The 25,117-nt window shown below is 40.6% G+C and overlaps 1 long non-coding RNA gene across 1 annotated transcript in view; it reads left to right on the top strand.

The window, feature by feature from the left end:
* Positions 1 to 25,117, top strand: part of LOC110542643 (uncharacterized) — a 174,326-nt gene that overhangs the window by 106,816 nt on the left and 42,393 nt on the right. Inside the window, exon 12 of the long non-coding RNA XR_009588530.1 lies at positions 1,519 to 1,647. This is a non-coding gene — a long non-coding RNA (uncharacterized LOC110542643). The remainder of the gene's footprint in view (positions 1 to 1,518; positions 1,648 to 25,117) is intronic.

Genomic DNA, 25,117 nt, shown 5'->3' with positions numbered 1-25,117 from the left:
TTGACACCAACTACAAGTTGAAGAGCCCTCAAGAGCAACCACGGGTCTGATGATCTGCAGGAAGAACTCAGGGAGCTCACTGAAAGCCAATATGTATTCATGGTTTTAGATTATTGTAGTGAAAGTAGATTTATAAAACAGCCAAGAAAACCACAGAGCTTCTGCTTGTCATTGCCTTAGAAGTCACAGACAATGCCTCTTCTCATAATGATATGTGAAAATATTCATTGAATTTTGCTAACCAGTGAAGTCTACCCAAGCCTAAAATTTCAGAAACTTTATTGAGGTTACCTCATACATTGTTTACCACCCATATGTCAAACCTTGGTCTTTTACCTACTAGCTAAGTTCATGGGATCCAAAGCTTCTACCATAAATCATTATTAGTGTAGACCTTATCACAAGGCTTCCAGATTCACAAAGACACTATTATCTAATAAAAAGTTCAAGAGATAAGAGACTATTTCCCAAGAGACAAAATAAAAAAGCTAGGCCTCTCTTTGGGTAGGATTAATATTTTTTTAATTTTTTCTGTATTATTATTATTCATTACAATTTATTTACTTTTTATCCTGGCTGTATCCCCCTCCCTCATCTCTTCTCATTGGGAATGTATGCATCCCCTTAGGATTAATTTTAAGGACTATTCTTGGACAATGAAAGATCTATCAAGCTGAGCCTGATGGGCAACTGTTGGGCAGAGTGAAGGGAATTTTAGGTAAGAACTGGGAAATAGTAAGAGCTGGAGAGGACAGGGTCTCCACAAGGAGAGCAACAGAACCAGAAAATTTGAACACAGGGAACTTCCCAGAGACTCATACTCCAACCAAGGACAATTCATGGAGATAACCCAGAACCCCTGCACAGATGTAGCCCATGGCAGTTCAGAGTCCAATTGGGTTACATAGTAATGTGAAGAGGGACTGCCTCTGACATAATCTGATTGGCCTGCTCTTTGATCACCTCCCTCTGGGGGGGAGCAGCCTTACCAGGTCATAGTAGAGGACAATGCAGCCACTTTTGATATGAACTGATAGACTAAGATCAGAAAGGAGAGGAGAACCTCCCCTACTAGTGGACTTGGGGAGTGGCATGCATGCAGAGGGAGGAGAGAGGGTGGGATTGGGAGGGGAGGAGGGAGGGGCTTATGGGGGGATGCAGAATGAATAAAGTGTAATTGATGAAAAAAAAGAAAGATCTATCAAATAAATAAATAAATAAATAAATAGCAAATAAATAACAGAGCTTGTCTCAGATAGTTATTGTAGTGTTAATTCTGAATCTTTGTGCCGCAAGAAGACACTCAGATGGTTTCAAGAAGAAGCATGCTGTCAGTGGAGAGCCAAGAAGGCTTATATAAAAAATTCTGTGTAGTAACAATATATGGTTTTAATGGACATGCTAGACAGTGATCCTACATGTTACAAATTCTTAGTGGATGCTTATCTTTAAAGCAAGAGCAATAAAAGTTTGGGAGATCATAAACCAGGGTAGTAATGCTTTTTATAATTCCTACAGGTGATACTGGTACTGATATTTTGAAGAGGATCAGGGTCATCACTGCCAATGCTATAGCTAGTGCCAATGTCCCAGCAAGTATGAGACACAAATGAATATGGACCATCAGATTCATCTTTTGCATATGAAGTAAGTAGTTAAATATAATGCAGTAACAAATGGTGAGGGGCTGTGTGAAGAGGACAACGTGCTCTATAGGTGTTCGCTGTAGAGTAAATTATGTTACATTCATGTACTGAAGCTGGAACCACTAATGTGATCTGAAGCTAAGGCTCAAAGGAGATGATTCCTACTATATCAGGTAAGAAGGGTGGTAAGCTAATCCAATACAATTAGTGTCCTAAGAAGATATGCTGGAGGGCAAATACCCTGGAAAGTGTTATATTAACTGAGGTGATCCAGATTCAAAATGAAAGAAAAGACGCATGATCTTATTCATATGTGATCCCAGTCTGTAATGTATATGTGTGTATATTTAGATGGGTGTGAGTGCAAGTAAAGGCTAAACAAGCCAGAAAGTAAACCAAGGGGTGGGGGGTGGGGGAATGAGGTCCTAGGAAGATGGAGAGAGTGAGGACCCATATGTTGCATGAAAGTGAAATGGAGGCTGGAGAAACAGTGTACATGAAGGAATGAGTGAGTAGCAAGAAGACAAAGCAAAAAAAAAAAAAAATTCCCTGAGGAAACCTAATACTTGATAACTTAAATAAATAAATATAAAAGAAATAAAGAAAAAAAAATCCCTCCCTATTTATTCTCAGGCCTAACCAGAGAGAAAGAAGGGCAAACCCAGCATTTATCTGCTGGTCTTTTCTGGACTAGAATCCAGTCTTCTAGGTCAAAATGATTCCTGTTTTATCATCAGAGATCAGTATATATCAGGCTCAAGAGGAATAAAACAGGCCTCATTTCTTTCTATACCAATCATGTGTGGGATGCAAGCACTCTGCAGGAAGGTGATGTAATCCTAATGATTAAGGAGTAAAAGGTCCCTTCAAGTTACGACTTCAGCATGTGTGGGGACAAGCAGAAGTCTATGGTACAAACATGGCTATGGATAACTACAATTTAGAGGAGAGGCCACGTAGGAGACCTCTGGGACAGACTTTGCCACAATGCTAGAAATGTTCCTTTTATGGGTGTGGCTTTCTACAGGAAAAAAAATATTTCATATCTATACTCCTCAGCTAAATATTTCTCTCTGTAAGAAGCATAGAATATTCAAACCAGTACCTTTTACAGAGGTACTGAGAATCAGAAGACTATGAAGAAAATCATTTTCATCATCTGAAATTTTTAATTTTGATTTTATAATTGATATGTAATCAGCACATTTGTATAATATAATCCAATGAAAGTGTACAAGGTGTAATTATCAAATCAGGAAAATTGGCATTTTATTTTCCCAAATATTGTTATTTAGATGTGTTGACAACTTTTAAACTCAATTTTGTCCAATTGTTTTGATTTGTCTAATTCACTATGATAGATTTTAGATATTCAATTATTCTATAGGGAAAGGGCTAGAGCTACTCCCTCATATTTTTGTTTGGTACTCACTGTTCACTCCCTCACTTTCCATCTTCCCTTTGCCTTCCTAACTTCTAGTTGCTTCTGGTCTTTTCAACAGTCCTATGTGATTAACTTTTATTGGCTTTCCAAAATGAGTGAAATCATGCAATATTTGTCTTTATGTTTGGCTTACTACATGGAACATAATGTTTTCCAGTTGTATCCATGCAGCTGCATGTGACAAGAAGCCATCCTTCAAATTGCCAAATCATGGGCTACACCTGTGCAGGGGTTCTAGGTTATCTCCATGCATTGTCCTGGGTTGGAATATCAGTCTCAGAAAAGACCCCTGTGCCCAGATTTTTTTATTCTATTGCTCTCCTTGTGAAGCTCATGTTCCCTTCAGGTCTTTCTAGCTCCCCCTCCTTTCATAAGATTCCTTGCACTCTGCCCAAAGTTTGGCTATGAATCTCAGCATCTGCTTTGATACCCTGCTGGGTAGAGTCTTTCAGGAGCCCTCTATGGTAGGCTCCTGTCCTGTTCCCTGTTTTCTCCCTTTTCTGATGTCTATGCCATTTGCCTATATCAGAGTGGATTGATCATTTTACCGAGATTCCTCCTTGCCCAACTTCCTTAGGTGTACATATTTTATTATGTATGTCCTATATTATATGTCTAATACCCACTTATAAGTGAGTATATACCATGTGGGTCTTTCTGCTTTTGGGATACCTCACTCAGAATGATATTTTCTAGTTTCCACTATTTGCCTGCGTATTTCATGATTTCCTTGCTTTTAACTGATAAATAGTATCCCATTGTGTAAATGTACCACAATTTCTGTATCCATTCTTCCGTTGAGGGACATCTGGGTTGTTTCCAGATTCTGGCTTTTATGAATAAAGCTACTATGAACATTGTTGAGCAAATGTGAGACCTGATAAGCTAGGGCCAGAAGGAAGAGGAGGAGGACTTCCCGTAACAGTGGACGTGGAGAGGGGCATGGGAGTAGATAAGGGAGGGAAAGTGAGATTGGGAGGGAATGAGGGAGGGAGTTACACCTGGAATACAAAGTGAATAAACTGTAATTAATAAAAAAAATTAAAAAGAACTTTTCCAGTGTTGATGGGAAAAAAATATTGCTATAGGTAGTGTTAACCCAACAATTCAGCACTACTTCAACTTCAAATGTTTGTAACTATTTTTTGTTGTTTGTGTTAAGTTTTCCATGAGTTTTATATATAAATTTTTAGCTTATAGCTGATTTGGTGTAGTTATTTTACACAATAACATTATATATTCTGTAAACACAATATATCTATTAATACTATAAAAAGTCTTAAATTTATGTCAATAAAATTTAACGTTATTAAAAAAAATTGCCAAATCATATTCCATTGTTTATGTGTACCACGTTTTTGAGAGCTTGTATTAGAGCAGATGGTGACCACAACATTAATATCAGGGTCTGGCAGTTAATCCTCTTAGTTTTAAGTTTTCCTTGCCTAATATCAGGGTCTTCAAGGTTTTAGCAAGCTCTTCAGTCACAGGATGAACTATTTCTGCTGCTCCAAACACATTGTTTGTTCCACCTCATGGGACAAGGCAAAGAACCACTTGGGAGTTTATAAGGCTCTTCTCCATCTGGCAGCCAGTCTCAGCTGGATTCCATAGGTGATTAGCCCCAGTGAACATTTAAATTCACATACAAAGTCTTATTTGAAACCTTGTGTTGTTGTTTTGTTTTCTCCCAGATCTAGAAATTACAAAGAAAGATGCACCCAAGTAGAATGAAGTATCTTTGCAATGAGTCATGGAAGTGAAGATTGGCAGAATGGGGGGAAAAAAAGAATGATATTCTGGTTACTGATGTAAATGAAGAAGATGCAACTCACAGTGTTTCCCAAGGAAGGACATTCCACTTTCTCTGCACAGCCCAGAGATCATTTTATAACCTCTTCTTTGTGCATCTATAACACAAAACCTATTCCTATTGCTAAATTAGCCTCATAGCCATATTAGTTTCTTTCTTACATCACTGAAATTCATTCCAACCTTGTTGAAACAACTGCTCTATTGCGAAAAGGATGCAGATTCATGGGAAATTCAATTACTCTTTCCTTCCACTCCTACATCCACACTCCCTGCTTATTTCTGTATTAAATTATCCCACTCAGAGAATCCCACTCTGTAATTTCATTGAGCATTTGTCTCAACATTGATAAGAAAGGAAATCAGAAATAAAGAGATGGCCCTAGGCGATTGGAATCACAGAGGAGTGGGGATAAGTACATTTTTCTGCTCCTCCATCCACAACACATAATCCTGATGTCCCAGGTTATACCCATTCAGTCTCAAGAACACATTCTTTTGGAATGTCCAATAAAATACATGAATACACGGTGGCCTCATGTATTCAAGCTTGGTGGTGGTGGCATATGCCTTTAATTTCAGCACTTGGGAGGTAGAGGTAAGGGGATCTTTCTGAGTTCAAGACCAGCATGGTCTACAGCACTAATTCCAGGACAGCCAGGACTGCACAGAGAAACCCTGTCTCAGAAAAAAGAAATAAAAATCAACAAACCAGACAAACAAAAAATGAAGCCAAAATGATCAATTAGTTAAGCTTTTTCTGTGGGTGTATCAAAGGAACCTGGAAGCCAGGTGATTGAGACACAAATGGCTGTATTCCCTTTCTAGTTGTTTGACTAAGGCAAACTAGTCCTAGAGAATTACAGAGTTCAGAGGCCAGGGCATCCTCTTGCTTTGTCAAAGAAAAACAGGCGACAATTCTCACACCTCAAACATGGGGAAAGGTGTCTGAAATCTCTGAAGGCCAGTTACATTGACATACAAATGTGATGTATGCATAAAGGCTCACCTCATAGCCCTGCCACGCTCGGTTCTCTGGAGGTCACCATGCCCACTGAGGAGGTAGGATAATGAGGTGAGATTACTGCTTATAGTTCTCTTCTTTGAAAAAAGAGAAAAAAGACTTCTACTGAACCCTCATTGGGAGATTTTAGGAAATCAGCATCTGTGGGAAAGAAGCTATGACATCACCAAGAGCAGGTTAATCACGCTTCAGGAATATAAAATGAGCAAGGAAGATGAGAGTAATCCCTAGCAGTTAGCAGATGAGAACCCTCTATTCAACATATAAGCTTAGAAACGACACAGGCTTTACTCCATCTGCCTTTGCCCACTATTAAGCTACATGAAGGATCTTGACCAAAAGCCCGTATATGTCTTAGAAATGTGGCTAGGTTGTACCTTGTGTGTCTGGCATGCATGGGATCCTGGGTTCCATCCTCACCACTACATGGAAAGGTTGCTTTATTTTAGATCTCTGGTGGTGTCTGCCCTTCTCTAACTTTATCCTGATCTTTCTTTTTGCTGGGCCTTTCAGCCTTGTCTGAAAATGTCAAGCTCAGGGCCATGTTTAAGTTTCCTAAGTGAATGAGCAATGATAAACGCAATGATGGAAAAAAAAAAAAAAGAATAATGAGGGTGACTCACCAAACTGAAACTTTATTTATTTTATTTTATTAATTATACTTTATTCACTTTGTATTCCCCCATAACCCCCTCCCTCTTCCCTTCCCAATCCCACCCTCCCTCCCCTTCTTCACACATGCCCCTCCCCAAGTCCACTGATAGGGGAGGTCCTCCTCTCCTTCCTTCTGATCTTAGTCTATCAGATCTCATCAGGAATGGCTGCATTGTCATCTTCTGTGGCCTGGTAAGGCTGCTCTCCCTTCAGGGGGAGGTGATTAAAGAGCAGGGCAATCAGATTATGTCAGAGGCAGTCCCTCTTCCCATTACTTTGTAACCCACTTGGACACTAAACTGCCATGGGCTACATCTGTGCAAAGGTTCTAAGTTATTTCCCTGAATGGTTCTTGGTTGGAGTATGAGTCTCTGGGAAGATCCCTGTGTTCAAATTTTTTGGTTCTGTTGCTCTCCTTGTGGGGTTCCTGTCCTCTCCAGATCTTACTATTTCCTACTTCTTACATAAGATTCCATGAACTCTGCCCAACAGTTGGCCATAAGTCTCAGCATCTGCTTTGATATTCTGCAGGGCAGAGCCTTTAAGAGGCCCTCTGTGGCAGGTTCCTAGGTTGTTTCCTGTTTTCTTCTTCTGATGTCCATCCTCTTTGCCTTTTGGGATGGGGATTGAGCATTTTAGTCAGGGTCCTCTTTCTTGATTACTTTCTTTAGATGTACAGATTTTAGTGCATTTATCCTTTGTTATATGTCAATATGAGTGAGTATATACCATGTGTGTCTTTCTGCTTCTGGGACAGCTCACTCAGGATGATCCTTTCCAGGCCCCACCATTTACCTGCAAATTTCATGATTTCCTTATTTTTCATTGCAGAGTAATACTCCATTGTGTAGATGTACCACAATTTCTGCATACATTCTTCAGTTGAGGGGCATCTGGGTTGTTTCCAGCTTCTGGCTATTACAAATAAAGCTGCTACAAACATGATTGAGCAAATGTCCTTTTTGTGTACTTGAGCCTCTTTTGGGTACATGCGTAGGACTGGTATGGCTGGATCTTGAGGAAGCACTATTCCTAGTTGTCTGAGAAAGCACCAGATTGATTTCCAGAGTGGTTGTACCAGTTTACATTCCCACCAGCAGTGGAGGAGGGTTCCCCTTTCTCCACAACCTCTCCAGCATGTGTTGTCACTTGAGGTTTGATCTTGGCCATTCTGATGGGTGTAAGGTAAAATCTCAGGGTCGTTTTGATTTGCATTCCCCTAATGGATAATGACGTTGAGCATTTCTTTAACTGTTTCTTTGCCATTTGATATCCCTCTACAGCGATGTTCCCCATTTTTTAATTGGATTACTTGGTTTGCTGCTTCTCAGCTTCTTTAGTTCTTTATATATACTGGATATTAGCCCTCTGTCAGATATAGGGTTGGTGAAGATTCTTTCCCAATCTGTAGGCAGTCGTTTCGTTTTGATGACAGTGTCCTATGCTTTACAAAAGCTTTTCAGTTTCATGAGGTCCCATTTATTGATTGCCTGTGCTGTTGGTGTTCTGTTCAGGAAGTTGTCTCCTGCACCAATGAGTTCTAGGGTATTCCCCACATTTTCTTCTAACCGATTTAATGTGTCTGGTTTTATGTTGAGGTCTTTGATCCATTTGGACTTAAGTTTTGTGCAGGGTGATAAGTATGGATCTATTTGCATTTTTCTACATGTAGACATCCAGTTAGACCAGCACCGTTTGTTGAAGATGCTATCTTTTTCCATTGTATGGTTTTGGCATCTTTGTCAAAGATCAGGGGTCCATAAGTGTGTGGGTTTATTTCCGGGTCTTCTGTTTGGTTCCATTGATCCTCCATTCTCTTTCTATGCCAGTACCATGCAGTTTTTATAAGTGTTGCTCTATAGTACAGCTTAAGATCAAGGATGGAGATACATCCAAAAGATCTGTTATTGCAGAGGATTGTTTTAGCAATTCTGGGTTTCTTGTTATTCCATGTGAAGTTGAGAATTTTTCTTTCCAGGTCTGTAAAGAATTGTGTTGGTAATTTGATGGGAATTGCATTGAATCTGTAGATTGCTTTTGGTAAGATGGCCATTTTTACTATGTTAATCCTGCCAAGCCATGAGCATGGGAGATCTTTCTATCTTCTGATATCTTCTTCTAATTCTTTCTTCAGAGACTTGAAATTTTTTTCATACAAGTCTTTGACTTGCTTGGTTAGAGTTACACCAAGGTACTTTATGACATTTGTGGCTATTGTGAAGGGTGTTATTTCCCTAATTTCTTTCTCAGCCATTTTGTCTTTTGTATACAGGAGAGCTACTAATTTTTTGAGTTAATTTTGTATCTGGTGACTTTGCTGAAGGTGCTTATCAGCTGTAGGAGTTCCCTGGTAGAGTTTTTGGGGTTACTCACGTATAGTATCATATCATCTGCAAATAGTGATAATTTGACTTCTTTTTTTCCCATTTGTATTCCCTTGATCTCCTTGAACTGTCTTATTGCTCTAGTAAGAAATCCCAGAACTATGTTGTAGAGATATGGAGAGAATGAGCAGCCTTGCCTTGTCCCTGATTTCAGTTGGATTTCTTTAAGTTTTTTTTTTCCTTTTAGCTTGATGTTGGCTATAGGATTGCTGTATATTGCCTTTACTATGTTTACATAAGTGCCTTGTATCCCTGATCTCTCCAATACTGTAAACATGAATGGATGTTGGATTTTGTCATATGCTTTTTCAGCATCTAGGGAGATTATCATGTGTTTTTTTTTTCTTTCATTTTGTTAATATGGTGGATTACATTGAACCATACCTCCATACATGGGATGAAGCCTACTTGGTCATAGTGGATGATATCTTTGATGTGTTCTTGTATTTGGTTTGCAAGTATTTTGTTGAGTATTTTTGCATGAATGTTCATAAGGAAGATTGGCCTGAAATTCTCTTTCTTTGTTGGGTCTTTGTGAGGTTTAGGTAACAAGGTGACTGTGGCTTCATAGAATGAGTTTGGTAATGTTCCTTCTGTTTCTATATTGTGGAATAGTTTAAAGAGAACTGGAGTTAGCTCTTCTTTGAAGGTCTGGTAGAAATCTGCGCTGAAACCATCTGGTCCTGGGCTTTTTTTGGATGGGAGACTCTCGATGACCACTTCTATTTCCTTGGGGGATATAGGACTATTTAATTGATTTACCTTGTCCGCATTCAGTTTTGGTAAGTGGAATCGATCAAGAAAATTGTCCATTTCATTTAGATTTTCAAATTTTGTGGCATATAGGCTTTTGAAGTAAGTCCTAATGATTGTTTGGATTTCCTCATTGTCTGTAGTTATGTCCCCCTTTTCATTTCTGATTTTGTTGATTTGGGTGGTGTCTCTCTGCCTTTTAGTTAACTTGGCTAAGGTTTGTCTATTTTGTTCTCAAAGAACCAGCTCTTGGTTTCATTGATTCTTTGAATTGTTTTATTTGTTTCTAATTGATTGATTTCAGCCCTGAGAGTTTATTTCCAGCCATCTACTCCTTCTTGGTGTGTCTGCTTCTTCTTTTTCTAGGGTTTTTAAGTGAGCCATTAAGTTGCTTGAATGAGCTGTCTCAAATTTCTTCTTGAAGGCACTTAGTGCTATGAACTTTCCTCTTAGCACTGCTTTCATTGTGTCCCACAAGTTTGGGTATGTTGTGTTTTCATTTTCATTGAGTTCTAGGAATACTTTAATTTCTTTCTTTATTTCTTCCCTGACCCAGCTGTCATTTAGTAGCAAGTTTTTCAGTTTCCATGTGTGTGTAGGCTTTTTGCTATTTCTGTTGTTGTTGAGGTCCAGCTTTATTCCATGGTGATCAGACAGGATACAAGAGATTATTTCAATCTTCATGTATCTGTTGAGGCTCATTTGTTTACCAACTATATGGCCTATATTGGAGAAAGTTCTATGAGGTGCTGAGAAGAAGGTAAATTCTTTTGTGTTTGGGCATAAGGTTCTGTAAATGTCTGTTAGGTCCACTTGATTCATGACCTCTGTTAGAGACATTGTTTCTTTGTTTAATTTCTGTTTTGTTGACCTGTCCTTTGTTGAGAGTTGGGTGTTGAAGTCTCCCACTATTCATGTGTGGGGATCTATGTATGGTTTAAGTTTTATCAATGTTTCTTTTACAAATGTGTGTGCCCTTGTATTTGGGGCATAGATGTTCGGGATTGTGATGTCTTCCTGGTGGAATTTTCCCTTGATGAGTATGAAGTGTCCTTCCCCATCTCTTTTTATTAATTTTAGTTTAAAGTCTATTTTATCAGATATTAGAATGGCTAGTCCTGCTTGCTTCTTGGGTCCATTTGCTTGGAAAAACTGTCTTGCAGTCCTTTACTCTCAGGTAATGTCTATCTTTGTGACTTAGGTGTGTTTGTTGTATGAAACACATTGTTGGGTCTTGTTTATACATCCATTCTGTTAGTCTGTGTCTTTTTATTGGAGAATTGAGTCCATTGATGTTGAGAGAGATTAATGAACAGTGTCTGTTAGATCCTTTGATTTTTAAGATGTTGGCTGTAGTCATAAGGTTGTGTGCTTGGTTGCTTTTTGTTTTACTTTAGTGAGGTTAATTATTTCCTGTGTTTTCCTGAAAGTAGCTAGTTTTTTTTGGGTTGCATTTTCCCTTCTAGTGTCTTCTGTAATGCTGTATTTGTGTGTAGGTATTGTTGAAATTTGTTTTTGTCATTGAATATCTTGTTTTCTCCATCTATGAGGACTGAGTGTTTTGCTGGGTATTGTAGCCTGGGCTGACATCTGTGTTCTCTTAGGGTCTGAATGATATCTGCCCAGGCCCTTCTGGCTTTCATAGTCTCTGTTGAAAAGTCAGGTGTGATTCTAATGGGTTTGCCATTATATGTTACTTGGCCTTTTTGCCTTGCAGCTTTTAGTATTTTTTCTTTGTTCTGTATACTAACTCTTTTGATTATTAAGTGGCAGGAAGATTTTCTTTTCTGGTCTAATTTATTTGGTGTTCTGTAGGCCTCTTGTATTCTTACTGGCTTCTCCTTTAAGTTGGGGAAATTTTCTTCAATGATTTTTTTGAAAATATTTTCTGGGCCTTGAAGGAGGGAATCTTCTTTTTCCTCTATTCCTATTATTCTTAGGTTTTGTCTTTTTATGTTGTCTTGGATTTCTTGGACAGTCTGTGTCAGGAATTTTTTAGATTTAGTATTTTCTTTGACAGATACATCTATTTCTTCCATTGTATCTTTCACACCTGAGATTCTTTCTTCCATCTCTTGTAGTTTATTGGTTATGCTAACCTCTGTAGTTCCTGTTTTCTTCCCTAAGTTCTTTCTCTCCACAATTTCCTCCATTTGTGTTTTCTTTAATTTTTCAAATTCTATCTTCAGATCTTGAGCTGTTTTGTTGATTTCCTTCACCTGTCTGACTGTATTTTCCTGTTTTTCCATCAATTCCTTCAGCTGTTTGTTTGAACAGTCTTCTGTTTCTTTTATTTCATTCAGTGATTTAAGCTTTTCCTCTCTAAAGGCCACAAACTGTTTGGCTGCAACTTCCTCTATTTCTTTACGGATGGCCATAATCTCTTTGAGTTTATCTTCCTCTAGGTCTTTACGCATTTTATTTTATTTGTTTCCTCTGTTATCATCTTCTTGAGCATAGATGTTAGGTCATCTTCTTGAATTTCAATTATGCTGGGGTGTCCAGTGTTACTTGACCCCGGATAACTGCATTCTGGAGATGCCATATTGCTCTGGTTTTTGTTGGTTGAGTTTTTACACCAGCCTCTACCCATTGGGCTATCTTAGGTGTTTGAGGTTAGTTTCTGGTGGTTCCTGGAATCCTGTGGTGGAGAGAATCCTTTTGGCAGGAAGATGGTTTTTCCTGAAGGAAGCCTTCTCAGCTTTTTGGGTATAGTCACTGGATGTCAGGTGTTTTTCAGGAGTGCGGCTGCTCACCTCAGGCATAGAGACCTGAGTGGTAACTGTGGTCCTTGTTAGTCGAGAGGGCTCTCCTCTCAACCAGCTGCCTTGCTTCTGGGTTTCTTGCTGTAAATTTAGTGATCTGCTGCTGTAACCTGTGTGTCCTGTGGTTTGGTCAGTTTTGTTAGGGATAACTGGTCGCCCTTTGGAGCAGTATCTGGGGGTTTATCTGGAGGATTCTGGGCTTTTGTAGTTCTGAGGTTGGGGCTCTGTGCCCCAGTACCCAAGCGGTAATCTGTGGTGGGTAGGTACTGTTCTCCTGGTAACAGCAGGCTATCTGGTGCACAGGTGGTCCCTGGGTTGGGCCAGTCTGCAGGGCCTTTTCCAGGGATATACTGGGTGGCCTAAGTCTGTCCCCTTTGCTTCGTTCCCTGTGAGGATTTCTTCTGCCAGTGACTTCCAGTCTCTGATGCCCTGGGGTGCACAGCTCTGTCTGTGCCAGAGAGCTGGGCGCGCAGCAACTGTCTGTGCTTAAGGCTGGAAGCCAGTTCAGTGATGGCAGCTCATACTCCTGGTCCGTGAGACTTTTTACAGAGAAAGACTGGGTTACCAAGTCAATACCGTTTCTTCTTCCCTGTGGGGTTTTCTCGCAACTGGGACTCCCAGTCTCTGGTGTTTTTGTGTGCCCACCGATGAGCCTGGGAAGGTGATCAGGACATGCAGACATGTGGCTCTGGTCTGGCGACCTACTGCCTGCGCAACCCAGGATCTATTCCAGGTTCTGGCTGGGTGACATGAGAGTGGACCCAATTGATTCCCACACCATTTCCTCTCACGTGGGAAACACGATCACTGTTGTTTTAGGGCCCAGAGTTCCGCCTCTTGGTCGCTGTATGGAAAATGTTGTTCTGCTCCTCAGATGCAGTGTTCTACTGGTGCCGCCATCTTGTCCCCCCTCCAAACTGAAACTTTAAATGGCATTGCAAACACTTTTAATATCTTTAACTGAGCTAAAACTAACATTGGTTTCTATTCATATAGTAGCCACCATGGATTGAAGCAGAAAACAAATCAAGCAAACTATTTTATATGGTTAGCATAAGACATTTACTGTACAACATGAGTTTGCTATATATCCATCCCTGTGTAAAGTATATATAATACATACATATACGTCAGGAAAGAGCACTTCAGGGCCTTCTGATACTGCTTTTGTTCTCTTGTACTAGCTGTTCCACCTAATTCTAAACCTCTGCTTTTAATGAAATTTGTGTTAGTAATCTGTAATATTTGATACAAAACATAGGCACGGTTCAATTATAAGGCACAGACTTGTGTAAGCAGCACTTGATTTAAACAACAGACATTTTGTAACTTATAGACATTTCATGTGTCCTTTCCCAAATACAGGACATGTCACAAATCCAAATCCTTTCCTGGGTTTTGTAAAACTTTATACATAGGCAGTCTTCTTTTTACCCCTCTATGCTACAGATTTGCTTCTTCTTAAATGTTGATATGTGAGACCATACTCTACTCTTTTTGACATGATACTTTTGCTCACTCTAGTAAGACTCATTTATCTTGATGCTAAAAGCAGTAATTTTTTTCTTTTCTTTTTTTTTTCTTTTTTGCATAACTTCCATTTCATGAACATTTCAGAATAATCACATTCTAACGGCAGGTATTGTAGTCCTTGTCACAGTATGAGGAACACTGACACTATGAACATACTGAAGAAAACTTGGCATTTGAGAATGAATTTGCATTTTGAATTTTTTATACATATATGGCTGTATAAATGTCGACAAAAATACTTGAGAGCCACAGAATGATTATGATTTCTTCTATTCATCATTCAGCTCATTTTTTGTACTTTGAGGTTGCACAGCATCTCCAGCACAGTGCTAAATAATGTGATGACTGAGATAACTACAGAGTGACCCAGTGCTCATTAGCATATATAATGTGAGTACACTGGACAAGGGGGTGAGTCACATCCTGGGTATGATGAGCCATAGTGAAAACTTTCATCATGCTACCTAGACAGGCACCCAATTAAAACTTATGCATTGTATTTTTCTAGATCCTTCCATTTATTTTTTTTTTAGTTGGCTGCAGGTTACTGAAATCATTGAAAACAAAACTATAGATAGAAAAACTACTGTATAATATTTAGAACCACTTTGTCAAATGCTACAATAGATAATTATTTTGATATCTATATTAAATCTTAAAATTAATTCAGAGAAAACTGACATTTTATTGTATTGTTGCCTAGTCAATGAACAGATGATAGCTCTCTGTTATGGAAGTAAACATTGGTGTCTAGGTTAGTTTGCCAGAGGCCAGATGGCTTAAATAGAAATTTATCATCTAATGGTTCTGGAAGCTACAGGTGTAACAATAAAGTCAGCCTGGGGGTCAGTTTCTTCACAAGGCTGGGGGAGGAAATCATCTATGCCTCTAGCCTAAATTTAACTACTCCTTGTCTGTGTCCGAATTTTCCCAAGCTAATTGGGGTCTTGCCATATGTCCAGCTTTACCTAATTTCAAAGTACATCTTTATAGTAAGTTGATTTTTTTTTTTTACATCAGCACCCCATGTTTCAGTACCAAACTTTGTTTTAGCTTGCTTGGTCTGCTGAGTAGGGAAAGACATTGATGGTATTGGAGTCCAGGAGGCTGGAAATCTGAGATGTTAACAGAGTTGGTTCCTTCTGGGTTGTGGATAATAATTGGTTTTGGTTTTTGCCTGTTTCTTATGTACAGATAGCTATTTCTCCCTATGATCTTTCCTTTAAGTGTGTCTTTCTCTGTGTCCAAATCATCTCAGTTTTTTAAAGACACTAGGGTCAATTCTAATTAGATCATCAAGTAATTAGAGCTATCTTAGTAATTAGAGCTAATTACCCTATCTCCAAAAAGACCCACTGTGAGGAACTAAGACAGACACTTGCCACAAACAAACAGAAGTACTATTCAACCTACAACAATAATATCTCTGAATAGTTTTACCACCTTTTTACATGTAAGTCTTTATTATAATTCTTTATTAGTTTTGCATCAATCGTCAGTTTACTGCCTCCCAACTTTGACTACATAGTCTATGAAAACACTAACTTAAGCATTTCTCTTTTTTCATGGAAGATGTTAAACTGTCTCAGTAGAGGGCAGTAGAAGGACACAAAAGGAGGAAAGACTTTTCCATTTCTAACAGTAGCAGGGTGGTAGCAGTGAGGAAGATTTGCAGCTATTTGATACCTGAACAGTCTCTGGTCCAGAACCCAGGATCCCCCATGGCAACCTTGTAATGTCTGTGTGAAAGTAATCAGCAGCCCACTCAACAGACAAACAAGAGTTGCCTAGCAGCTTCCTAGCTTGCAGCAACGCCACCCATTTGCTGATCATCCTGCTTGCACAGCCTATCCTCCAAAGACCTGCATTTTGACTTCTCCCCACTGAGATCAGCTACATCCTGGCTAAGGCAGCATCTCTGCCAGATGAAGGGATGAAGTATGCCTTGCACCATGAAGGATCTGAACACCCACAGTGCATTTCCTTCCTTCTATGCCCTAGCACTAAGTAATCATTTAGTACTTTCTTATATCTCATTATTACTCTGGATCACAGCACCCTATTGAATCTGCTATGTATGCCTGATTAGGCCCACCCCCATTTTTGAAACTATTGTTAGAATAATTTATTCATTGTTCATTACTTTTTAAAATATAGATAGGTTTGCAAATTACATATTATGTAAATATATGTATTCATGTATCTTTATGTATTCATATATTTGTATATATGCACATTCATTCATATATATTCAGTAGCCATGGCATTTTTTTTCTGTTTTATTTTTCGAATGCTGGGATTTGAACCCAGAACCTTGTACATATTAGACACTCACTGTACCACTGCAGTAAATCCCCAATTGAGTAAGCATCCTTTAATAACTTCTATGTAGATTCCTTTCAATATACTACACTCAAATCACTAATGAGAATATGAGTAATGACGAATTTGTTTCTTTTTCTATATGTCCTTCAATTATTCTTCTCACTCAGTGAATTATGATGTATAAACAAATTGTCAAAAGGAGTTATTTCTCAGTTTCAAAAGGAACATTTTTACTACTTCAATATTTTGCATGATATTGTAGTCTTCTATTTGTCTGTTTGTAGTGATGTTGGAGTTGGAAGCCAGTGCTTAGAGCATGCAGGCAAAGCTCTACTGAGCTGCATCTTAGCCCTATTATGGGTTTTAACAATTTATGGAGAAAAGAAATCCCCTTTCCTTCTTAGACATATTAAAAACTTTATTATAAATGTAACCAAAGATTTGTCACTTTTTATTACTTATTATTTACTGAGATTATTTCCATATTGTATTTTGTTAACACAGTGGGTTATGATATGTTTTTTTAATGTTAGGCCTTTGGTCATGACATCCATTTATGTACACATTAATGAGTCTTCCTAGCTAATATTTCTCTTCATGGGTTTTCATTTATTTCCATGAGTATGGTTGTCTTGGTTTTACTTTATTGTTTTGGGGGGATGGGTTTTGTGGGGTTTTGTTTTTGTTTTTGTTTGGTTTTGGCTTTCGGTTTTTTGAGACGGGGTTTTTCTATGTAGCCTTGCTATGCCCTTTTAGTGAGACCCCTAAAAGACCACCAGGAGTAGAGTCTGTTGCAAAACACATGAGGATCTTTATTCACATCAGAGCTGGGACTCTTACACACACCAAGGCATTGGTATCCAGCTGAGAGAGCCCTGAGCTCTGAATTGAGTGTGATTTATGGGTTCCAGCCCCTTCCAGTGCACCCAAAGCAGGGGATTCCAGCCTGGCAAGCTTCTAGTGGTTAAAAGAGAAAAGAAGAGGCTACATTTCAAAAACAATTTACTGTGGGAAGATACCAAAACCATGAACGATTCTGGCTTTCTTTGTTCTCTCCGTTGTTGTGGGGAAACGGCCTGCCTTGGGCTAAGGGAGAGGGCTGATTAGTTCAGTCTGTGTTGTTTTCAGGAGCAAAGCTATGAGTTGCAATATGTTAGGGGCCATCCGGGCTGGTTTCCTGGCAACGATATCTCTAATGAGCACCAAGGTCAGCTCTTCCCTGCAGTTGGCTGGATCTGCCTAGAAGCAGCAAGGTCAGCTGGCCTGATATGTTTTAAACACTTTAGCTCAGTAACCCAAAAAAGAAAACAAACTAAAATTTAATTCTCTGATCTCTCACTTCCTCCTTCCTCCTCTGACAGGTTCCTTGAAGGCCCAATCACAGGGCTTCCTGAAACATAGACTCTCTTACCTCAGTGATCTGATAGAGGGCCTAATATTGACTCCTCATGACCATTTGCTGGATCACTCCCAATCTTTGTCTACTAAAGGCAATCAAGTAAGCATAAGTAACAATATCAACAAGGGTCCTATTAATGCAGATAATAAGGGGAAACATTAAACCAAGATTCAAACCAGCTTTGCTCTGCTTTGTACTCTCTCTCACGTTTAGCCAGGTTTTCACTAACTTTTGCCAAGGACTCTTCGACTGCTCTGGAGTGGTCAGCGTAAAAACAACATTCTTCTTTGAGGGCTGCGCAGAGTCCTCCTTGCTGGAAGAATAACAAGTCTAGGCCCCTCCTATTTTGTAGCTCAACTTCTGACAGTGAAGCCAATGACTCCTGCAAATGAGAGATGGATTTTTCCAAATTCTGAATATCTGCATCTATGGCTATTTTATAACTATGGCTCTGAGTCACTAATGCAGAAATTTCAGTTCCTCCTAGTCCCAGCCCTCGTAATATTGTTAGCGTGATGACAGTGAATGGCTCTCTCTTCTGTTTCCTCATTCCCGTTGTTGCCATCCCAAGCAGAGCTTTATCCATTTCCTCATCCGTATGGTAAGTAATTTTAGGGATGAGTTGTACCAATATGCAATACCCTGTAATCTGATTTAACACTTTAGAATGAATGCAGGGTATCAGTCCTATAGAATATGCCCACCATCCTTGCTCAGGGGAGATCAGGTAAGAATCATTTGAACTGAGAGGGTCCTGTTACATAAGACTCCATCGGAGGCTGGTGTTTTGCTTATGCAAGTACCAGTACCCAAGACATCCTGCAAAGTTAGACCTGCCTGACCAGCTTGCACCTATCTACATTCTTGTGGGCTCCATGAATAAGAGATCTGCCCATTTTAAATGCAATGCCCTCATAGTATGGAGGCTTAGGGGAGTAACAGAGCCAAAATGACTCTGTTAGATCTGGCCTGGAATCATTTGTCATCTGATAGGTTTGCTGCATAAGGGTCCAGATTGACTCATTGTCAAAATGAGGGCCTGGCAGCATTCAGTGTGCCATTGTTTTATCCTTTATAGCCATGAAGTTGTCAGTCTCGGTTGTTGAGTGGGTAGAGACCCTGGGGCTTGAGGTGGGTGTATCAGGTCATTCAGGGTGTAGAGTTTTGGACTTCAAAACTGGATTGGGGCCCACTGTCCTTTTAATTTCTCCTGTTAGGACTTCTGTCTTAAGCTGAGCAGTAAAGAGAAGTCCATGGTCATAACCTGATTGATAAGAGTCTCAGTCCCCATATTTTCCCTTCCTCCCAGGAAGAAAAGGCTTTGCTCTTCTCCATGAAGGTCAATTGGATAGAATTATTTAGAAAACTAGAACATCTTTCATACAGAGAATTGCTGGATAAGTGAGGGAGATTGACTCTAGAGACTGAGATCAAATCATCCTTAATGGGGGATGACCAATATATGGTATCCGTTGATTCGCATCCCCAGCTGTGGCAAAAATATTGGTCCGCCCCTCCACAAGTACGTATTTGGTTGCAGGACCTGCCCCATCCTGAGCACACATAGAAAGGGATGTCCAGTAGGGCTGCTCTCCCAGTCAGATGGCTGCATCTTGGTTCACATGGGTGTGAGGAAGGGATAAATGCACATCCCTTTTTAGTGTCTCCACATTCTGGCCCTCCTTGTGAGCCCAGTATCCAATTTCCTATGTCCCAATTTCCCAAGGCTATTTGACAAAGGTCAAACTGAAGGACAGGCCACCATGTACCTTTGGGGGCTTCCATGGATGTGGCATTAACAATGTCTCTGGTGGCTGTGTTAATGACCATCCAGGTGAGGTTAAGCAGTTGATAAGGGCTTTGAGTAGCAGTACATACAGTCAAGCATTTCATCATGGTCAGAAATGAGAAAGTTTGAGCTTGAGTGGGTTTTCTGGGTTCTTTGATGCTTTCCATGTTGCCTGACGGTTGGTGTAATCCTCTTTGGTCTCAAAGGGGCCAGCTGGTCTGGTGTGCTTATAGTGGTGACACCTTCAACCTTCAAGTCTGTCATTGTTGTCAGCAGCACCACATGTGGTCCCTTCCAGTGTGGTTCCAGTGACCTCTAGTGGTGTCTCTTGATGTAGACCCAATCTCTTCGTCTATAGTGATGAGGATCCAGGGGAGGACCTGATTCATAAACAGCTCTTAATTTAGGCCAAACATATTTATGGGACCATTGTATTCCCTTGAGGTCATTCAAGAAGTCTTGATCTTCAAACTCAGGGATGACCTCAGCTTGTAGGTTGGGGATAATGTGGGGAGAGACTCCAAACATAATCTCAAAAGGAGTGAGTCTCATCTGATAAGGAGAATTGCACACCCGGAAGAGCCGCCCAATCCACACAGGTCTCTAAGATCAATTTAGTTAAGGTGCCTTTTAGAGTTCTATTCAGGCTTTCTACCTGTCCTGAACTCTGGGGTCTATAAACAAAATGTAATTTCCAATAAATACCCAGGACCATGGACAAAATCTGACTTACCTTGGACACAAAAAGCCAGTCTATTATCTGACCCTATCATCTGAGGAAAACCATACCTTGGTAGGATGTCTTCTAGTATCTTCTTGGCTACAATTTGTGCTGTTTCATGCTTTGTCAGGAAAGCTTTAGTCCATCCTGAGATGGTGGCTACAAAAACTAGCAAATATTTGTTGCCATTTTTACCAGGCTTTACTTCTGTAAAATCTACTTCCTAGTAGGCTCCTGGTTTCTTACCTCTCAGCCAGGTACCTGCATTTCTGTCATTAGACACAGCATTTGTCAATTTGCATGCCCTGCAGCTGGAAACAATGTCCTCAGTCTTGAAGTTAATATTTTTAATAGTCACTCCTGCTTGTTGAATTAAATCTTGTATCCTCTGGATACCCATATGGGAGGAGCAATAGAGTTTTCTTAACATTTTCTCTCCCAGCTTTTCAGGGAGTATCAGGTTTCCTTCAGTTGATCTCCTACATTTACCTAAGTACTGAGACATGTGCAATCCTCTGGCCCATTTAATATCTTCTGGGGAATAGTCTGGCTTCTTAGGGAAGACCAGATCCTCAGGATCAACCAAGGCAAGAGTGGGCTCCGTCTCTAATGCAACTACCTTTTCCGTTTAGTCGGCTCAGTTGTTACCTCTGGAGATTGGAGTGTCCCCTTCTGATGTCCTGGACAGTGTATGATAGCCAGTCTTTTGGGGAGCCAGAGGGCCTTTAATAATGCCTTTATCTCTTTGTTTTTAATAGTTTTTCCTCCAGCTGTTAATAGGCCTCACTCCCAGTAGATGGTGCCATGCACATGTGCAGTAGAGAAAGCTTACTGGCTGTCAGTGTACACATTAAGGTTTAGATCTTTTCCCAGAATTAATGCCTTAGTCAATGCTATCAGTTTGGTTCTCTGGGCAAAGTTCCAGGAGGAAAAAGCTCTACCCATATAGTCTCAGTCAGTGACACCACCACTGCTCCCACATATATTTTTCCATCCCTGACAAAGCTGTTCCCATCCGTGAAACAAGTCTTCTCTGCAATGGTTAGGGGAACGTCCTGGAGCTCTGCTAGGATTCTGTGCACATGGACTAAGATCCCAGCGCAGTCAGGGGGTCGTCCAGATCTGGGTCTGGCAGCAGAGTAGCAGGATTCAAGGAAGTTGGCACCTGAAAATTGACTCTGTGAGGATTCAGTAGCAGTGCTTGATAATGGGTCAGGCAAGTGTTGCTTAGCCATTGTGGGGTCGTTTCAGCACTCCCTCAATAGTGTGAGAAGAGGTCACCTGACTGTTCTTTGGTGCCATCATAAAGTGGCTTAGCAAGCTCTGTAAAATTTGGTATCCAGAGCCTACAGAATCCAGCCAACCCTAAGAATTCCCATACCTGCTTCCAACTTGTGGGGGTTTGGATCTTGAGGACTGTTTCCTTGTGGTCATCTGAAAACCTTGTAGGCAAGTGTTCTCGTCAGCAGCAGCTATCAGCAGATCATCCACATACTGCAAGAGAGTAACTTGGGGGACTCACTCAAATCCTCATCAAAGATTCTTGGAGAGTTAGAAAGTCCTTGAATCCTTGTGGGAGTCTGGTCCATGTCAATTGTCCATTTATTCCAATGTCCAGGTCATGCCATTCAAATGCAAAATATTCCTGGCTCTTTGGGGCTAGAGGCAGACTGGAAAAGGCATCCTTTAAATCTAGAACCATGTACCATTTGTGCTCTGGAGCAACACACATAGGAGGGTATATGGGTTGGGAACGGTAGGAAGAATGTCCATCACTTGCTTATTGACCTCTCTGAGGTCTTGAACTGACTGATAGTCATTGGAATGTGGCTTCTTAACCAGCAGCAAGGGTGTGTCCAGGCTGATTGACATTGCCTGAGAACTCCCAGCTCTAGTAACTGACAGATGTGAGGGGTGATGCCCTTTTTAGCTTCTAGAGGCATTGGGTATTGTAGACTTTGGCTGGATCTGTACCAGGCTTCATCTCAATGAAAATGGGTGGTCTGTGCTTAGCCAATCCTATATCTCCTGTTTCTGCCCATGCCTGGGGGAAGTTTTCTAGCCAGACGTCTATGGTGTTGTCTGGCTTTCTCATTGTATCAAAGAGCCTATATTCATTGGCCACTGTGGTAGCAAGGACAAGCACTGGGGCCTTTGGTGTTCAAGTATTTTTACGCCATCTGGCAAAAAAAAATAGTATTTGGGCTCCCAGCTTCATCGGGAGATCTCTCCCCATAGGCGGTAGGGGCAATCTGGTACCACTATGAATGAATGGGTTACCTGGCCCATTCTTAAGTCCACCATTCTTCAGGTAGTCCATGGATATTGCTTCATTCTGGTGGCCCCTTGTACCCAAGATTTTTTATTGGACAGAGGACCCTTTGCTTTCAACAAAACTGAATGTCAGGTTCTGGTATTGACCAGGAAATCCATTGGCTTCCTATCCAATTTTAGGGTTATCCTAAGCTCAGGGAGGGGGTCCAAACCCCATCCCCATCTATCATCTATCAAATGCCCTTAGAGGGCGTGCCTTTTTAGTTCCTCTTTTCTTGGGACATTCCTTTGCCCAATGCCCTTCTTCCTTACAGTAAGCACACTGGTTGCATCCCAAAATTGGCTAGCCTTTTTTCTGCCTCTTACCTTCAGTGCCTTGAGCCATTTCCTTCAGCGTTTACCTGCCATTACCTGTAGACTAGGTGGCTGCTAGCAAAATCTTAGCCATTGAGCTTATCATATATTTGTTACTCTGTTGATTGATCCTGATTTTCTTGTCCTCTGGACTTTCTCTATTGTTATACACCTTAGCTGCCATGGTTACTAACTCTCTGAGACTCTTTTCCTGAAAATTCTCTATGCTTTGGAACTTTCTCCTAATATTTGGCACCACCTGGACCACAAAGGGCATCACTACTGTGGCCTTATGTTCACCTGCCTTTGGATCATATGGTGTGTACCTTCAGAAAGCTTCCATGATCCTTTCCAGGAAAGTCATAGGGCTTTTGTCTAGTCCCTGCTTGACATTAATAAACCTTAGTCAAATGAGTGGACCTCTTGGCCACTGCTTTGAGACCTACCAACAGAGCCCCTCAGTAGAATAGTATCAAGCAATTCTATGCGATCCTTTGGATCTTCTAAAAACTTAACATGCCTTTCCTTCTAGTTGTAAAGATCACTAGCAGCAAAAGGCCAATATCGATGAGGTTGATTGCTTTGGTCATCAGCTGGCCCTGCTGTTCAGAGAGGCAAGGCCCATTGTGGAATCTAGCTTGGGCATGGCTATCTGCCTGATTCTGGTTCCTTGAGCAGGTCCTTCCACCTAGGCCTGTAGCACAGGGGCTTTCCACCCCCTCGGGTAATGTGGGAATGGCTTCTCCTGAGGCTGCAGCTTCAGCTCTCACCTTAGCCTCAATGTTTCCAGGCAGGGTAGACTGTAAGGGGCTCAGGTAAAGAAAAGGGGGAAAGATTAGGTCCTCCTCTCCTTCCCCCTGTAATACTGGATACAAGAAAGGTACAGTGATAGTTGGACATTGCAGTTGGCTCTTCCCGGCAACTTTGTTCTTCTGAGTCGTTCCAGTTCCACTCTGGCTATGTCACTCTACCATCAGCATTGTTTTGGCTTCCCAACCTAAATAAATTGGGTTATCATGGAGGAAAGGTTTGAAAGATTGGAGCCATGTGGGAGGCTTAAACACCAGGTCCTACCAGACCAGACGTAAGAAAACTGGTCTGGGTGTCCTGTGTCAGGCTTGAGGATCACTAACTTGACTGCTAGGATCACTTAAGTTGAAAGCTCCCTCCAGTGGCCATCTGACATCTAAGGTGGGCCATTCAGAGCTGCAAAAGATGGAGAATTTGTCTGTTAAGAGAAAGAAAAGGTTCCATCCCCTGGCCCTAACTTTTCTGAAGTGGGCCAGGAGCAAATCCAAGGGAGTGGAAGGAGTCTGTCCCATATTATATGTCATCCGAGTTGCATCCAAATAAATGAGAACAGTTATTACAAACAGCAAGACAAACAGAAAGCCAAACAATAGATTCTGCCAGTGGAGCAGGTAAGAACCCAAAACCAGTACATTGGTGGCACTTCCTGTCTCTGTGGGAACAACCCACTTACTTCTAGGCCCAGAAAACAGACTTGGGACCCAGTGTCCCTCTCAGTGATAGGGGGCCCTCAGTCCTCTCTGAGATCTGGGATGTCTCCCAGATCCCCTTGAACTCGGCCTTGCAGCTCATCAGCTAGAGTCCTACAGACATGACTGCTTCCTTGGCCACTCACTGTCTACTGCCTTGAGATCTCAAGAAAACACAGAATAACAGAACATACACAGGATAGTAACCCTAAAACCTAATTTTTAATTCTCTCAGATGTTGGCTTTGACCTGGTTTCTTTTTATTCTTTGTCTACAGTATGCTCCTGTCACTTTTACTACATGATAAAATGTAAAAAGACTCTCCTGTGTTTCTTCGATTTTCTTTAAGATTTGATGAACTTGAAATTTAGTGTTCATTTTACTTTTGAATTCCTTGGGAAAGTATTATTATTGTCCATTTATTCTGATTTCTATCGTCAGCTCCTATTTCAGTCTTTCCCTTATTCATCTAAGTTGTATTTCTGAAATATTTGGCTTTTCATTTCATTTCATTTCAGATTTCAAGTAATTGGATAAATGGTACACATATTCTTCTTTTAGTTACAGTGAAAGACTGTACTTATAAAATGAAAATGAAATATATAAACATGTCTATGAAAATAAACACAAAAAGATACAGCTCTTTTTTTTTTCAAATCCAGGCTCAATCAGGGTGGTGACACAAGAAGAAGGCCTGTGTTCTGTGACTAATTGAGGAAAGTCAGAGTCCCCAGGCCTGCA

Source organism: Meriones unguiculatus, chromosome X, assembly GCF_030254825.1.
Source record: "Meriones unguiculatus strain TT.TT164.6M chromosome X, Bangor_MerUng_6.1, whole genome shotgun sequence".
Classification (NCBI taxonomy): Eukaryota; Metazoa; Chordata; class Mammalia; order Rodentia; family Muridae; genus Meriones; species Meriones unguiculatus.
Note: the sequence above shows the minus strand (reverse complement) of the source record. Positions and strands in the feature narration are given on the sequence as shown.